Genomic DNA, 18,592 nt, shown 5'->3' with positions numbered 1-18,592 from the left:
TCAGTTTTATGATTTTGTGTGCTTGTTACCTGACTACTTTTCCTGCTTGCTGTTTATGTACCTTGTTGGCCGATCCGCATTTCACCTCTGCTTGTTTTCTGATTACGTCCTGGCCGTCCCATTCTGTTCCTGTTCCTCAATTAATGTTTTGACCCTGCCTGACTACTATTCTCTGGAATAGCGGTGTGACTCACATTTCCCATACATTTCAAAGTAAAACTTTGACCGCCTGATGGCATTGAGCTCTGCTGCCAGCATAGTAAGGAGGTGTGTGGTAGTCCTTGTGCGCAGTTGCAAGGAAGGGTGGCCTGACCACACAGGGTTTGCGCCAAGGTGGAGGACCCACACGAGGTTGAAGAGGCAGAAGCAGTGTATTAACTTCTACATACAGAAGAAGGATTGAAACAACTCGTGGGGACGGCAAGACTTGTACAGCAGACCCTTCTCCATCTCTCACCATAGTTTGCCAGTGCCCAGTCAGTGACATGTCATGACCCTGTCTATGCTTACTGGTCCAAGTATCTGTGTTGAAATGCACCCTGTCGCACACAGATTTTCTCAAGGAAGTGGTGATGTTGTGTGCGACATGCTGGTGTAGCGCGGGCATGCTTTTCTTGGAGAAGCAGTGGTGATTGGGCATCTGGTACTGGGGCACAGCGACAGACATAAGGTCTCTAAAATCCTGTGTGTCCACTAGGCGGAAAGGCAGCGTTTCGGTAGCCAACAGCTTACAGAGGGATAGAGTCAACCACTTAGCTTTGTCATGGGTCGCAGGAAGTGGCCTTTTATTTGACCACATCTGAGGGACAGAGATCTGGCTGCTGTGTGTAGACGGTGTTGAGTAGGGTGTCCCTGGAAAAATGCAGGTTTGTGAGGAAAGTGCAGGCGGAGACATGATGTTGCCTTCATCTTGCCTTCAGATCTGTTCATCTTGTATCATTTTTAAAAAACACAGCAAGCAAGGGTTACTCCAAGCGGAGTCTCCCTTTTTTTCCAAAAATTGGGCACACAGACACCCCATCAGTGGCAGCACTTGTGCCCTAGTTGCAAACAGGATGTTTTGATTTGCATCAAGCACATTCAAAAATACGCCATAATTAACCGTCCCCAGCATGACACCGGGGTAGGTAGATAAAGTCTTTGCTGAACCATGACTTGGTCATCTTGGCTCCTTTGAAAAACAATGTAAGCAAGGGTTACTCCAAGCGGAGCCTCCCTTTTTTCCAAAAATTGTGCCCCACACACACCCACCCATTCAGTGGCAGCAGTTGTGCCATAGTTGTACACTTCACAGCTAGATTTGCATCAAGCACATTCCAAATCCACAAGCATTTACTCTCCCCAGGATGACACAGGGGTTGTAAATTCCTTCTGGATCCATGACTTGTTCATTTTGATGAACGTCAGTCTGTCCACATTGTCACTGGACAGACGCGTGCGCTTATCTGTCAGCACACACCCAGCAGCACTGAAGACACATTCAGAGACAACGCTGGCAGCTGGACACGACAAAATCTCCAAGGCGTAACTGGATAGCTCTGGCCATTTTTCTAGATTTGAAGCCCAAAATGAGCAAGGCTCTATTTGCAAAGTCATGGCATCGATGTTCATTTGTAGATACTCCTGTATCATCCTCTCCAGCCGTTGACTATGTGTCAGACTTGTTGTCTCTGGTGGCCTTGAAAAGGAGGGTCTAAAAAAATTATGAAAAGATTCCATTAAATTGCTGTTACCAGCACCAGATACGGTCCTACTGGTACGTGTAGACTGTTGAAGATGACGAGACCGTCCCATGTTTGTCAAGTTACAACTGGGAGATTCACTCCCTGCACCTGCACGGTTGTTTGGTGGAAAAACGGATCTAAGATCGAGTAACAGCTTCTGCTGATACTCCTGCATAAGTGCGTCCCTTTCTATGGCTGGAATTATGTCACAAAATTTGGACTTGTACCGGGGATCTAATAGTGTGGCAAGCCAGTAGTCATCATCACTTCTAATTTTGACTATACGAGGGTCATGTTGGAGGTAGTGCAACAAGAAGGCACTCATGTGTCTTGCGCAGCCATGCGGACCAAGTCCACGCTGTGTTTGTGGCATAGAGGTGCTAACCGTTCTTTCTTCCTCTGACATCTCCCCTCAACTTCTTTCAACTGAAATTTGACCAAGGTCCCACTCATCTGCTGAGTCTTCCATGTCCATGGACAGTTCGTCCTCCATATCTTCATGTCCTCCTGCACCTTCCTCAACATCTCGCCTGCTACCATGCGCCCTTGTTGATCCCTGTCCCCCATGGTCCCATGCCTGGCGCCTTGGTGATGATGAACGTCTGGACCTTGGTGATGTTGTTGTGTCTTGCGCATATGAATCCTCCTGTAGTTCCTCCCCTTCCTGTTGTCCCACCCCCTGACTCCGAATAGTGTTTAGCGTGTGCTCCAGCATGTAAATGACTGGAATCGTCATGCTGATAATGGCATTGTCAGCGCTAAACATATTCGTCGCCATGTCGAAACTGTGCAGAAGGGTGCATAGGTCCTTGATCTGAGACCACTCCATCAGGGTGATCTGCCCCACCTCTGCATCTCGTTGGCCCAGGCTATACGTCATGACGTATTGCACCAGGGCACGGCGGTGCTGCCACAGTCGCTGTAACATGTGGAGAGTTGAATTCCAGCGTGTCGCCACATCGCATTTCAGGCGATGAACCGGCAGGCCGAAAGACTTCTGGAGCGATGTAAGTCGCTCAGCTGCGGCGCTTGAACGGCGGAAGTGAGCAGACAGTTTTCGTGCCCTGTTCAGAAGGCCATCTAGGCCGGGATAGTGTGTTAAAAATTGCTGCACGACAAGGTTCAACACGTGAGCCATACAAGGTACGTGTGTCACCTTGCCCAGGCGAAGGGCCACACCCAGGTTTGCAGCATTGTCGCACACGGCCTTACAAGGCTGCAGGTTGAGTGGAGACAACCATTTATTAAACTCGGACCGCAGAGCTGACCACAACTCCTCAGCTGTGTGACTCTTATTCCCAAGACATGTCAAGCTAAAGACCGCCTGATGCCGTTGCGCTCTGCTGCCAGCATAGTAATGAGGGGTGCGTGATTCCTTCTGCGCAGTGAGAACGCTGGTGGCCTGACCAGGCAGGCTTGGGGCGGAGGTGGAGGACCCAGATGAGGTGGAGGATGCAGAAGCAGTGGCGGAACTTGGACAGACAGAGGATTGACACACAAGTCGTGGGGACGGCAAGACTTGTGCAGCAGACCCTTCACCATCTATCACCATAGTTACCCAGTGGCCAGTCAGCGACATGTAACGTCCCTGTCCATCCTTACTGGTCCAAGTATCGGTGGTGAAATGCACCCGTTCACACACAGAGTTTCTCAAGGAAGCGGTGATGTTGTGTGCGACATGCTGGTGTAGCGCGGGCACACCTTTCTTAGAGAAGTAGTGGCGACTAGGCATCTGGTACTGGGGCACAGCGACAGACATAAGGTCTCTAAAATCCTGTGTGTCCACTAGGCGGAAAGGCAGCATTTCGGTAGCCAACAGCTTACAGAGGGATAGAGTCAACCTCTTAGCTTTGTCATGGGTCGCAGGAAGTGGCCTTTTATTTGACCACATCTGAGGGACAGAGATCTGGCTGCTGTGTGTAGACGGTGTTGAGTAGGGTGTCCCTGGAAAAATGCAGGTTTGTGAGGAAAGTGCAGGCGGAGACATGATGTTGCCTTCATCCAACGTTGGTGCTATCGATGTTTGAGAGAGCTGTACACAATCACTTGTTTCCCCTTCCAAACCAACTGACGACCTACCAAGCAAACTGCCTGTTGCGGTTACAGTGGTGGAAGTTGTGGGTGGAAAAACAGGTGTGACAGCTGTCCCCACAGTCCTAGAAGATGACGAGCGCGCGGATGCACTGGAAGGGGCAGGCGGTGGATGGTTGGCTCCGCTAGGCCGCATTGCAGCACGGTGAGCTTCCCACCAGGCCATATGATATTTATTCATGTGACGATTCATGGAAGAAGTTGTCAAACTGCTGAGGTTTTGACCTCTACTAAGATAACCATGCCAAATGTTACAGATCACATAATTTGGGCGATCTTTTTTTATGTCAAAAAAGGACCAGGCTAGGCAAGGCTTAGAGGCCATGCGACCTGTTGATCCACCCCGAATAATGCTCAGAGGCAGAGTGGTGGCTGAGGATGCAGTTGTAGACGTGCTACCAGTGCTCCGACTGTGTCCAGGAAGGCGCAAGGTTACTTCGTCGTCGGTTGCATCCTCCTCCACCGCCTCTGTTGACCTCCTCGAGTGTCTGACTGTGGGTTGACAGTAGGTGGGATCTAGAACTTCATCATCAATTGTTGTGTTTGCACTCCCCTCCCCCTCAGACCGAGCCTCTTCTTGCCCTGACCGAATATTTAAGTTGTCATCCCAATCGGGTATCTGCGTCTCATCTTCATCAGTATGTTCCTCATTGTCTATAACCACAGTTGTTGGAAAGGCAGCATTTTGATAGCCAACAGTTTGCAGATGATGAAAGTCAACCTCCAAGCCATGTCATGCCCTTCTAAAAGCATGTAAAACACAGCGAGGGGACTCCAACCACAGTCTCCCTCGTTTCCACTAACTGTGCCACACACACCCCCACTTGACTGGCATCGGTTGAGCCCCCTTTTCAAAAAGAAAAAGATGCTTTGCATGAAGCACTCTGAAAAAAACGCGTGCCTTTCCCGTCCCCTGGCTGACCCAGGGGAAGAAAAGTCCTCTGAGAGCCATGACTTGTTCATCTTGGTTCTTTTAGAAACACAGCGAGGGGACTGCAACCACAGTGTCAGGTTTCCAGGTTTTCCAGTTCTCTTTTTGAATGAGCTTGCCCTCAGTTAACATGGAGTTTAAGGTTCTGTTGGCCAATTCCTGTCCAGCTGCTTAAAAGGCCGCCTCTCAGCCCAGTCCAGTGCCTGAGTATACTGCTTGCTGTGTGCTCCTGCTTTGCTGCTGCTAATCCTGATTGCTTTTGGATCCTCCTAAAGACTACCGACCGACCGACTCTGGACCTTACCCGGTTTCTCAAGCTGTGCCCGGATTCCGTCTGCCATCTTCGGTCAGCACTCTGCCCGGTTCTCTCTGGTTTGTAACCACTCTGGACAATCATCCCGTACGGACACTCCTGGACTTTTACCGCTTGCCCCTTGTGTCCCAGCTGCTGCGCATTTAGGCCTTCCGGGGTGATTGCCGGACAGTCCCTGTATAGGGGTTCGCTCTGGTGGTCTCCCTGGGGGAGTCCGGTGCGTGGCCCCGGGAATTCCCTCCGCTCCGTTTCGGGAAGGTATTGTGTGTATTTGTATTGCTGTGTTTGTTCTGTTGTTATCTACCGTGGTTACAGATTATAAAACATCTTGTATCAAAGACTCGTCTCTGCTGATCATTGCCCTACGCTATCGAAATCCTCAGAACATATAATAAGTATTACATTATACTCAGGCCTAAAAAAGAGGATTTTGCTGGGGCAATGACTGAGACACGAGGAGTAGATCAGCTCTTTTCTATGATTAACTCCTTGCAGCAGGAGATGGAGGTGGTGCAGACTAAACTTAGAGATGTGGAGGCTCAGCTGGGTCATGATCACCAGGTACTGGGTCCGGCTATTCAGGATTTGCAAGTCAGAGTGGAGGCTCAGGAAGCCGGCCCCACTACGTCCGTATCAGCTGCCGGTATGCCTAGGTTACCCCCATTCCGTTTCAATGGTGACCGTGGTCAGTTTCGTGGATTTGTGAACCAATGTATACTGTTTTTTGATGTACATGCTGATTATTACCGTTCTGACCGGTCCAAAGTGTTATGCATAATTATGTTATTAACCTCACGAGCACTGGCTTGGGCTAATCCTATGATAGAGAACCGAGACATCCGTTTAAATCACCTAGATGATTTTCTGACCGCAATGGCGCAAATGTTTGATGATCCGAATCGCCGTGCTACCGCTGAATCGGCTCTCCTTTCCTTACGTCAGGGAAAGCGTTCTGTCGTTGAATACGCCACTGAATTTAAGAGGTTAGTGGTAGACACCGACTGGGGAAACAATGCATTATTGTCTGTTTTCAGAAAGGGGTTGTCCGGTACCATCAAGGACGAGTTAGCTCGTTCCGAATCTCCAGGGGATTTTGAACTGTTTCTCCAGCACTGTGTGCGTATTGATACCCGTTTGACGGAACGTAGACAGGAAAAATGGGCAGCTGTAAACCGTGTAAACAACTTTACATTTCCTTCCAGAGAACCCGCTCTCAGGACGCCACGGGAGGCCGAGGACGTTCCTATGCAAGTAGACTCTCTGCAAAAGCGAGAGACCAATGAACGTCGCGAACACCGGCTCCGTGAGCGTTTGTGTTTCTATTGCGGTCAATCAGACCATTTCTTGATCGACTGTCCGAAACGTCCAAATCGCCCAAATAAGGTATTGGCAGCCATGGCAGAGTGTGACAACACGGACGCAGAGTCCGATATCTCTGAGGCAAGTGGACACTTGGATGCGGTATTTCCCTTGACTGTAATGTCAACCTCACCGAAGGACTCGGAAGGGAAATATACCCATTGCTCGCTCCCCATTCAGATCCGGTGGGAGGGACAGCTAATACCTACCTCTGCAATGATAGACTCTGGGGCAGGGGGAAATTTCATGGACTCTTCTTTTGCCAGGAAACACGGTATCCGGACTCAGCAAAGATCCTCACCGGTTACCATGGAGACGGTAGACGGATCTCCGTTAATCTCTGGACCAGTCGATCGGGAAACCGTACCGCTAGAATGCGTCATGAAGCCAGGTCAGCAGGAGACCCTTGTTTTCATGCTAATTTCATCTCCTCATTTTCTGATTATTTTAGGTATTCCGTGGCTACGGTCTACAAATCCGGTCATCGATTGGGAAACTAAGGAAATATCCTTCCCACCGCAGAATATTCAGACCATTAGTCCAACTGTTCCGGTTCCAGTACCACCAAATACGGAGAGCACTGTACAGGTACCTGTTTTACCCCCGGTTTACCGTGACTTCGCTGATATATGCGACAAAAGAAAAGCCGACCGACTTCCCCCGCATAGACCGTATGATTGCCCCATAGACTTACTCCCAGGGGCGGAGATTCCGTTTGGTCATGTCTACCCGTTGGCGGCACCTGAGCTAGCAGCACTAAAAGAGTATATTGATGAAAGCCTAGCCAAGGGATTTATTCGTCCGTCTACCTCACCCGCAGGGGCACCCATCTTTTTCGTGAAAAAGAAGGAGGGGACTCTGAGACCCTGTATTGACTACCGGGAACTGAATAAAATAACCATCCGGAACCGGTATCCATTACCGTTGATTCCTGAGCTATTGGAGAGGGTCCAACAGGCAAAAATATTCACCAAATTGGACCTCCGTGGGGCATATAATCTGCTTCGTATACGTCCCGGAGACGAGTGGAAGACCGCGTTCCGATGTCGGTACGGACATTTTGAGTACCTAGTGATGCCTTTTGGACTTTGTAACGCTCCCGCGGCATTTCAACATCTAGTTAACGATATTTTTAGGGATATCATGGACCAATTCATGGTGATCTATCTGGACGATATCCTAATCTTTTCTGATTCTCTACAGGAACACCAGGAGCACGTCAAGACCGTACTTACCCGTCTGAGGGAAAACCACCTGTACATTAAGCTGGAGAAATGCGAGTTCCACTGCTCACAAATACAATTCTTAGGTTATGTCATCTCTCCTCAGGGACTAAACATGGAATCTAGCAAGATACAAGCCATTCTGGACTGGCCGGAACCGGGAAACATCAAGGAGGTACAACGCTTTGTCGGTTTTGCCAACTTTTACCGACGCTTTATCCGTAACTTTTCAGAGATTGTCCGTCCCATCACTCTGTTAACCAAGAAAGGACAGAAGTTTGTGTGGTCCGCCCAGGCCCAGGAAGCATTCCATCGTCTCAAGGTATGTTTTACCTCAGCGCCAATATTAGTCCATCCGAATCCCGCACTTCCCTTTATCGTGGAGGTCGACGCTTCCGACTATGCATTAGGGGCCATTCTTTCTCAAAGGACCGGGGACAAGAGTCTCTTGCATCCGTGTGCCTTCTTTTCTCGCCGGTTGTCCCCTGCAGAAAGGAACTACGACATTGCGGACAAGGAATTATTGGCGATTATTTCCGCTTTCAAGGAATGGAGACACCACTTACAGGGAGCCGCGCAGCAAGTGATAGTACTCACGGATCATCGTAATCTGGAATTTCTTAAGTCTGCCAGGTGCCTGTCTCCACGGCAAGCCCGTTGGAGTCTATTTCTTAACCAATTCAATTTTGTCGTTACATACCGTCCAGGTTCACGTAATGGGAAAGCCGATGCCTTGTCCCGAATCCACGCCGTGGACTCCGTGCCTGGAACCCCGTCTCAGACCGTGTTATCGGATGCCAATTTCGTTGGAGTAATCCAGGACCAGGACTTGTGGAAGGACATCAAGCTGGCCTATGATGGTGACGTATTTCTTGCTGCCCCCCCGAATGATGTAACTCTTGTTCTTCGGAATGGTGTGTGGTTGAGAGAGCGACGCATTTATGTCCCGGAGGCCGTAAGACTTCGAGTTCTCAAGTTGGTCCATGACTCCGTGTTGGCTGGTCATAGGGGGGTACAGAAGACGCAGGAGTTTCTGAGCCGTTTCTTCTGGTGGCCTACCTGTTTAAAGGATGTGAAGGACTATGTCCACTCATGTGTGGTTTGTGCCCGGTGCAAGGTCCCTCGTGTGGCTCCTACAGGACTCCTCCAACCGTTACCCGTGCCATCTCGCCCTTGGGGGTCTATCTCAATGGATTTTATTGTGGAGTTGCCCGTCTCAGACGGTCACAATACCATTTTAGTGGTGGTGGATCGGTTGACTAAAGCTGCTCACTTTATTCCGTGTGCCGGTCTTCCCTCAGCCGCAGAGACAGTGGATCTGGTTATCCAGAACGTATTCCGATTGCATGGGGTACCAGACGAGATCATCTCTGACCGGGGCGTGCAGTTCACGTCTAGGTTCTGGAAGGGGTTTTGTACGGCACTCCAGATTGATGTCTGTTTATCTTCTGCATACCATCCTCAGACAAATGGGCAAACCGAACGGACCAATCAAACCCTGGAACAATACCTTCGCTGTTATGTCAGCCATCTGCAGGACGATTGGTTGAAGATGCTTCCGTTGGCGGAGTTCTCGTATAACAACACTCAGAGCAGCTCCACTAAGGTAACGCCCTTCTTTGCTAACTTGGGTTACCATCCGACTATTTTGCCTAGGTCACCGGTTGCGGTCTCAGTGCCTGCGGTGGAGGACAGATTGACAGAGCTACGACAAAATCTGGAGGTTCTGAAGGACACTGTGGCTACTGCTCAGGAGCGTTACAAGAGGTCGGCAGACGCTCACCGGAAACCGGCACCCATGTATAAGGTAGGGGACTCTGTATGGTTATCCACCAAGAACCTGAGATTGGGTGTCCCTTCGCAGAAGCTGGGACAAAAATTCATCGGTCCATTTAAGATCACCGGGATCGTGAGCCCTGTGGCCTGTCGGCTACGGTTGCCGCACCATCTAAAGGTACACCCGGTCTTTCATGTGTCTCTCCTCAAACCTGTCTCCCCTAATACGTTTCGTGGTCGTGTTGTGCCTCCTCCTCCGCCTGTGATGGTCGACGGCGAGGAGCAGTTCGTGGTTGAGGACATTATTGACTCCCGGCTCCATCGTCGTCGGCTTCAATATCTGGTACGTTGGCAGGGGTACGCCCCCGAGGACGATTCCTGGGAACCGGTGGGTAACATTCGGGCACCCCGGAAGATCGCTCAGTTTCATCGACGGTTCCCGGACAAGCCGGGCCCTGATCCGTCCTGAGGCCGTCTCTGGGGGGGGGGAGTAATGTCAGGTTTCCAGGTTTTCCAGTTCTCTTTTTGAATGAGCTTGCCCTCAGTTAACATGGAGTTTAAGGTTCTGTTGCCCTACTTCCTGTCCAGCTGCTTAAAAGGCCGCCTCTCAGCCCAGTCCAGTGCCTGAGTATACTGCTTGCTGTGTGCTCCTGCTTTGCTGCTGCTAATCCTGATTGCTTTTGGATCCTCCTAAAGACTACCGACCGACCGACTCTGGACCTTACCCGGTTTCTCAAGCTGTGCCCGGATTCCGTCTGCCATCTTCGGTCAGCACTCTGCCCGGTTCTCTCTGGTTTGTAACCACTCTGGACAATCATCCCGTACGGACACTCCTGGACTTTTACCGCTTGCCCCTTGTGTCCCGGCTGCTGCGCATTTAGGCCTTCCGGGGTGATTGCCGGACAGTCCCTGTATAGGGGTTCGCTCTGGTGGTCTCCCTGGGGGAGTCCGGTGCGTGGCCCCAGGAATTCCCTCCGCTCCGTTTCGGGAAGGTATTGTGTGTATTTGTATTGCTGTGTTTGTTCTGTTGTTATCTACCGTGGTTACAGATTATAAAACATCTTGTATCAAAGACTCGTCTCTGCTGATCATTGCCCTACGCTATCGAAATCCTCAGAACATATAATAAGTATTACACACAGTCTCCCTCGTTTACACTAACTGGGCCACACACACCCCTCTTGACTGACATCAGTTAATGCCCCTTTTCAAAAAGAAAAAGATGCTTTGCATGAAGCACTCTCAAAAATACGCGTGCCTTTCCCGTCCCCTGGCTGACCCAGGGGAAGAAAAGTCCTCTGAGAGCCATGACTTGTTCATCTTGGTTCTTTTAGAGACACAGTGAGGGGACTCCAACCACAGTCTCCCTCGTTTACACTAACTGTGCCACACACACCCCACTTGACTGGCATCGGTTGAGCCCCCTTTTGAAAAAGAAAAAGATGCTTTGCATGAAGCACTCTCAAAAATACGCGTGCCTTTCCCGTCCCCTGGCTGACCCAGGGGAAGAAAAGTCCTCTGAGAGCCATGACTTGTTCATCTTGGTTCTTTTAGAGACACAGCGAGGGGACTCCAACCACAGTCTCCCTCGTTTACACTAACTGTGCCACACACACCCCACTTGACTGGCATCGGTTGAGCCCCCTTTTGAAAAAGAAAAAGATGCTTTGCATGAAGCACTCTCAAAAATACGCGTGCCTTTCCCGTCCCCTGGCTGACCCAGGGGAAGAAAAGTCCTCTGAGAGCCATGACTTGCTCATCTTGGTTCTTTTAGAGACACAGCGAGGGGAGTCCAACCACAGTCTCCCTCGTTTCCACTAACTGGGCCACACACACCCCACTTGACTGGCATCGGTTGAGCCCCTTTTTGAAAAAGAAAAAGATGCTTTGCATGAAGCACTCTCAAAAATACGCGTGCCTTTCCCGTCCCCTGGCTGACCCAGGGGAAGAAAAGTCCTCTGAGAGCCATGACTTGTTCATCTTGGTTCATTTAGAGACACAGCGAGGGGACTCCAACCACAGTCTCCCTCGTTTCCACTAACTGGGCCACACACACCCCACTTGACTGGCATCGGTTGAGCCCCCTTTTGAAAAAGAAAAAGATGCTTTGCATGAAGCACTCTCAAAAATACGCGTGCCTTTCCCGTCCCCTGGCTGACCCAGGGGAAGAAAAGTCCTCTGAGAGCCATGACTTCTTCATCTTGGTTCTTTTAGAGACACAGCGAGGGGACTCCAACCACAGTCTCCCTCGTTTCCACTAACTGGGCCACACACACCCCACTTGACTGGCATCGGTTGAGCCCCCTTTTGAAAAAGAAAAAGATGCTTTGCATGAAGCACTCTCAAAAATACGCGTGCCTTTCCCGTCCCCTGGCTGACCCAGGGGGAAGAAAAGTCCTCTGAGAGCCATGATTTGTTCATCTTGGTTCTTTTAGAGACACAGCTAGGGGACTCCAACCACAGTCTCCCTCGTTTCCACTAACTGGGCCACACACACCCCACTTGACTGGCATCGGTTGAGCCCCCTTTTGAAAAAGAAAAAGATGCTTTGCATGAAGCACTCTCAAAAATACGCGTGCCTTTCCCGTCCCCTGGCTGACCCAGGGGAAGAAAAGTCCTCTGAGAGCCATGACTTGTTCATCTTGGTTCTTTTAGAGACACAGCGAGGGGACTCCAACCACAGTCTCCCTCGTTTACACTAACTGTGCCACACACACCCCACTTGACTGGCATCGGTTGAGCCCCCTTTTGAAAAAGAAAAAGATGCTTTGCATGAAGCACTCTCAAAAATACGCGTGCCTTTCCCGTCCCCTGGCTGACCCAGGGGAAGAAAAGTCCGCTGAGAGCCATGACTTGTTCATCTTGGTTCTTTTAGAGACACAGCGAGGGGACTCCAACCACAGTCTCCCTCGTTTCCACTAACTGGGCCACACATACCCCACTTGACTGGCATCGGTTGAGCCCCCTTTTGAAAAAGAAGAAGATGCTTTGCATGAAGCACTCTCAAAAATACGCGTGCCTTTCCTGTCCCCTGGCTGACCCAGGGGAAGAAAAGTCCTCTGAGAGCCATGTCCACATTGTCAGTGGACAGACACGTGTGCTTATCTGCCAGCAGACCCCCAGCAGCACTGAAGACAGGTTCCGAGAGAACGCTGGCTGCAGGACACGACAAGATCCCCAAGGCGTACGTGGCGAGCTCAGGCAATTTATCCAGATTGGAAGTCTAAAATGAGCAGGGCTCAAGTTGCACAATAATGGAATCGATGTTTCCTTGCATATACTCATATATCTGTGTGTCCTCTTTTTCCTTGTCCAGCTGTTTTGTTTTCGCATGAGTATATGTCCTTGTCACTTTCCCATGTGTTTTAGTTGTTTGTCACCTTTTGGACACCTTTGAGGGTGTTTTCTAGGTGTTTTTCTGTGTTTGTGATTGCCTGCCATTTTTTCCTATGCAGTTCGAGTTCGGTTCGTCGAACGTTCGACGAGCCGAACTCGAACGGGACCTCCGTTCGGCGAACCGGCCTCGAGCCGAACCGGGACCGGTTCGCTCATCTCTAGTACTCAGACCCAGTACGAGGCCCAGAAGCCACTGGACTGAGTCGAATTCACTGATTGGGGTCTGGACCTTAGGTTATTTCCCACCCAAGTCCCGACTGAAGGCAACAGCCCAATGAGGGGGATAAACAGCTACCGCCCAGGTATAGAGATCCCACGGGCCAGCGTCTGCGGGCAAATGGGCTCCCGACATCCACTAGCCAGGGAGCGGACTCCCGTCGCTGAAGCGAAGGAAGTCATAATTCTACTACAGAGGTGCAGGAGAAAGGTGGGAACCACCAACCTGAGTAAGGGGCAAAGCGCAGCCGGCTGAGGGCACCGACCACCATCCTTTTGGTTTACCAGAGACTCTGGTGTATTTATAATAGTGAGTACAACGGTGCCCTTGGGCAGCGCATCGCACCGCACCATCCCGCCCCACCTCACAACCACCGGGCACCAGGACCATCACCCCCTGCCCACGGAGGGGTCAACACCAGGCTGCACAACACCGTCCCCGGGAGCCTAGTTAATGGCAGCGGTGGTGTCCACATTCACCACAACACGTGGGTGGCGTCATGAACTTAACCCCCAAACAACCGCGGCCCTGGCCGTGAACCTCCCCACCGAACACCACCCCTCACGTAGTGCCAGCATCCCTTAAGAGCGACGTGACCCCCGGGTCCGGGAGGAGCTCGAGCATCCCACCAACAAGCCCGGATCCGAGCGGCTCGGCAACCAGCCGAGCCCCGAGGTGGTACACCTGCCCACCCATTTTGAAAGTGTAAGTGATTGGATGCAGTCAGACTGCCTGTGTGTCGGCGTCTATGATTGGTTGCCCTCACACTAGCTGTCTGGGTCCCCAAAGGGATGTGTAAAAATAAATAAATAGTTGTAAAAAATGGCATAGTGTTCCCTATATTTTGATACTTAGCACAGATAAAACTACCTACAGCTGTGTGCATTATCTTGGCTGTCTAACTACAAGGGACCCCATGCAGCTTTTTTTTTATTATTTAACTAAATAATTTAAAAAGTTGGGGTGCGGTCCACAAATTTTGATACCCAGCCAAGATAAAGCAGACAGATGGGGCTGGTATTCACAAGCTGAGGGGACCATGGTTGTTGGACCTTTCCAAGACTAAAAATAGCAGCCACAGCCATCTCAGATTTGGCACATCCATTAGATGCGCAAATTCTGGCACTTTATTTTGCTAATTCCAATTGCCCTGGAATGGTGGCAATTGGGATAATATAAGCAGTTAATTGCAGCTGGGATTTATCAAAAAATCTCAGCTATCATCAAGCCCAAGGTTAGTAATGGGTAGGGGTCTATGAGAGCCCAATTACTAATAAGGTAAGTAAAAAGAAATAAGCATCAAACAGAAAGATAAATCATTTATTTAGAAAAAAAAACACCCTCTTTCTCCAAATAATTAGCTCCTAAAACACCTCTCCAGGTCATACGTAATCCATACCATGACATTCCACAATGATCTTGGCTTTGTCACATCCTGAGGTCACAGTGACCAATCACTGTACCATCTGGGACACATTGATGGAGCCACAGCTGTAAGTAGTGACATAAGTGAATTCACCTGAATTAACAGCAGGATTTTCCCATTGTTCCCCAGCTGTGACTTCAGGTGAACTCAATGAACTCACTGAACTAAATAAACTCAGTGAACTCCCCTGAGGTGAATTCTATAAACTCACCTGCACCAAATCTGTATCTCCTGGCAGAAAAACACATCAAAACCACATAGTGTATTTAGTGCATTTTTCTGCCAGGAGATGTAGTTATTCTGCAAACAAATACTCAATGTTCGCAAATAGCCTAAACTGGTAATTTGGCATTGAGATAATTGAGTTCATCTCAGGTGAGTTCATACAGTTCATTGAGTTCAGAGTTCAATGATTTCACCTGAGGTCACAGCTGGTGTACCATTGGAGCTAACAGCTTTGACCTTAGGTAAACTCACTGATGTTACCAGTGTCACAACTGCAACTCCACCAGTGTATTCCTGATTCCGCATTTATTGCTTACATTTTCTAAAATGACCGTGCAGTGCAACCTCAGATGTAGCAAAGCCGGGATCGTGGGATATTGTGTTTTGGATTAAATTGGACCTGCATGGGTGTTTTGGGGGTTAAGAAAATTGGAGCAATAGAGTGGACTGTTTTTTTTTCTTAACAAGGGATTTTTCTCTGTGTTGTATGTTTTTCCCTTTCTTACATGATTTTTTTTTTCTTACATGATTAGTAATGGGGGTCTCATAGACTCCTATCCATTACTAATCCAGAGCTTTGTGGCAGCTGTGATTTTTTGAAAAATCCCAGCTGTTACTAACCTCTTATATTACCCTGATTGCCACTGCCCAATGGCAATCAGGATTAGCTGGATAAGTTTTGGCAAATCAAATGGATGCACAAATTAAGGGCACAACTGTGGGCTGCTATTTTGAGGTTGGAGAGGGCCAAATAACCATGGGCCTCCCCAGTCTTAGAATAAAGCTGCCCGCTTTATCTTGGCTGGGTATCAATATTGGGGAAGATCACCTGCAATTTTTTAAATTATTTATTTTAATGATTTTATAAAAGCCACATTGGGTGACTTGTATTTTGATACACATCCAAGATAATGCACACAGCTGGGGCCTGCAGCCTCCAGTTGTCTACTTTTCCTGTGCTGAGTATCAAAATATGGAGAAACCTATGCAATATTTTCCAATTATTTATTTTTTTTTTTTACTCCACTTCCGCGACCCAAACAGCTAGTGTAAAAGCAACCAATCAAAGATACCGGCAGTCTGACTGCAACCAATCACAGACGGTGGATGGGGAAGCAATGAATATTTATAGGCTTTAATAAGCAGACCCAGAATCAGTGTGACAGCAGTGTGGAAACTTTGTAAGTGTAATTGTCATGCTTTAATCCCCATCATGCTTTGTTTTGCAGCCCCTAGCTCTTACTAACACCATTTTATAACACTTAAGTTTGGATCCCTTAGACTTATTTAGGGCTCGGTAGCCAGAGTCAAGTTTGGTTCAAGTCTGGTCCTGAACCAAACATTTTTTTTAAGTCTATCCGGACCCACCGAACCTGGACAACTGTGGGTTCAATCATCTCTACCCTGCACCATTTGACAAACTGCTGAAACATGCTGTTGGTATTAGGTGCAGCCGTGCAGACATCCCTTTAGTGGCCTGCAGTAATCATTTCCCATGGTCTAGCAGGGCTGCCACTAGGAATTTCAGGGCCCCATACAGGCAACATTTTGGGGCCCCCTTGAGGCTCCACCCCAGCTCCGCCTCCAGCCCAGCTCTGCCTCCACCCCGCGAATCTTCCATAGTCTTACCGCCACTCTTGGAAAACTTCAATTCTGCACTACAGCCTCACCAATCATAAATTAACCTTTCACATTGAACACCGTGTCACACACGCAGCCATCAGATTTTGTTTTCGCCATCAGATTTTTGTAAGCCTGTCATTACGACAAGGTAGACTCTTTTGGCAGGGCCCTACTGTATTCTAACATTTTTTTTCTTTTTAAAACTAACTTTTTTGGTATATATTTATTTTTGCTATATCTATTTTTTTCTATAAGGGAATGTGTCACAAACAGGTCTTTAAACTAATTGAAGCCAAATTCTGATAATGCAGACTTGTGGAATTAGACCTGACAACTAGAGTTGAGCGATGTTCGAGGTTCGAGGTTCGCCAATTTCATGTTCGAGTAATTTTGGGGGTGCTCGAGATCGAACTCGAACGCGAGCTTTTTGCTAAAAGTTTGATCGACAGCTCGAGTTACTTTTGAGAACGGTTCGATCAGCAAAAAGCCTTGCTAGTTACTAGCTGGCTTTTCACTGTAATAGTGTGAGTCACTCTGTGATTCACACTATTATCAAATTTCAGCGTATAGTGTGCGGGGGGGCGCGTTTAGATCAGTGCTGCTGGGATAATGGCGATCGCCTTTTTTTTTTTCCCCCTAAGCGCGCGTGCAGTGGGGCGGGCCAGAATGTCAGCCAATCACAGACACACACACACAGCTAAGTGGTCTTTTTTGCCAGACAAGCAAGGGCATGTGTCAAAGGCTGTGAATGTCACATGTCCTTGCATTACAAATACAGCCATTTTCCCTCACGGCGCCATTATCTGCTTTCTGCGTGTAGGTGACAGTCATGGCTCACGCAGCTCCTGTCGCCGCTCTGGCTGTGTATGCTATACACACAGCGCTCTACAGATTAGGGACAGAACTTTATTTCAGCCCTTTTCAGGGCTGATTTCCTGGGGCTCAGAGCCATAGGTGGCAGGGAGGTCCGAGGAAACGCTGTACACAGCTTCAGATAACAGCGTCTGTGTACCTAAGTTCAGGGAATTCCTTGCAGCATTTCGCCATTAGGAAGGATAGAAAGCGAGGCTTCCTTTCCTGTCCACTGACCCAGAGAACCCGGCCACTGTACCCACCTGCCCACTTTTGCTACATTATTTTTATAGCAAACAGTGCTGAAAATAAGTGGCATCCACAAAGTGTCTTTTATACTAATTTTGTGTCCCACTTGTGCCAAGCAAGTCCCATCACCTCTGCATTCAACCCTCATGCACATTTTGTTACGCTATTTTTATAGCAAACAGTGCTGAAAATTAGTGGCATCCACAAAGTGTCTGCTATAATAATTTAGTGTCCCACTAATGCCAAGCAAGTTCCAGCACCTCTGCATTCTACCCTCATGCACATTTTTCTACGCTATTTTTATAGCAAACAGTGCTGAAAATTAGTGACATCCTTAAAGTGTCTGCTATACAAATTTAGTGTCCCACTTGTGCCAAGCACGTCCCACCACCTCTGCATTCTACCCTCATGCACATTTTGCTATGCTATTCTTATAGCAAACAGTGCTGAACATAAGTGACATCCAAAAAGTGTCTGCTATACAAATTTAGTGTCCCACTTGTGCCAAGCAAGTCCCACCACCTCTGCATTCAACCCTCATGCACATTTTGCTACGCTATTTTTATAGCAAACAGTGCTGAAAATTAGTGGCATCCACAAAGTGTCGACTATAAAAATTTAGTGTCCCACTTGTGCCAAGCAAGTCCCACCACCTCCCTCATTCTACCCTCATGCACATTTTGCTACGCTATTCTTATAGCAAACAGTGCTGAACATAAGTGGCATTCAAAAAGTGTCTGCTATACTAATTTAGTGTCCCACTGGTGCCAAGCAAGTTCCAACACCTCTGCATTCTACCCTCAGGCACATTTTGCTATGCTATTTTTATAGCAAACAGTGCTGAAAATTAGTGGCATCCACAAAGTGGCTGCTCTACTAATTTAGTGTCCCACTGGTGCCAAGCAAGTTCCAGCACCTCTGCATTCAACCCTCAGGCACATTTTGCTATGCTATTTTTATAGCAAACAGTGCTGAAAATTAGTGGCATCCACAAAGTGTCTGCTATATTAATTTAGTGTCCCACTAATGCCAAGCAAGTTCCAGAACCTCTGCATTCTACCCTCATGCACATTTTGCTACGAGATTTTTATAGCAAACAGTGCTGAACATAAGTGGCATCCAAAAAGTGTCTGCTATACTAATTTTGTGTTCCAATTGTGCCAAGCATGTCCCATCATCTCTGCATT

Source organism: Anomaloglossus baeobatrachus, chromosome 7, assembly GCF_048569485.1.
Source record: "Anomaloglossus baeobatrachus isolate aAnoBae1 chromosome 7, aAnoBae1.hap1, whole genome shotgun sequence".
NCBI classification, from domain to species: domain Eukaryota; kingdom Metazoa; phylum Chordata; class Amphibia; order Anura; family Aromobatidae; genus Anomaloglossus; species Anomaloglossus baeobatrachus.
Note: the sequence above shows the minus strand (reverse complement) of the source record.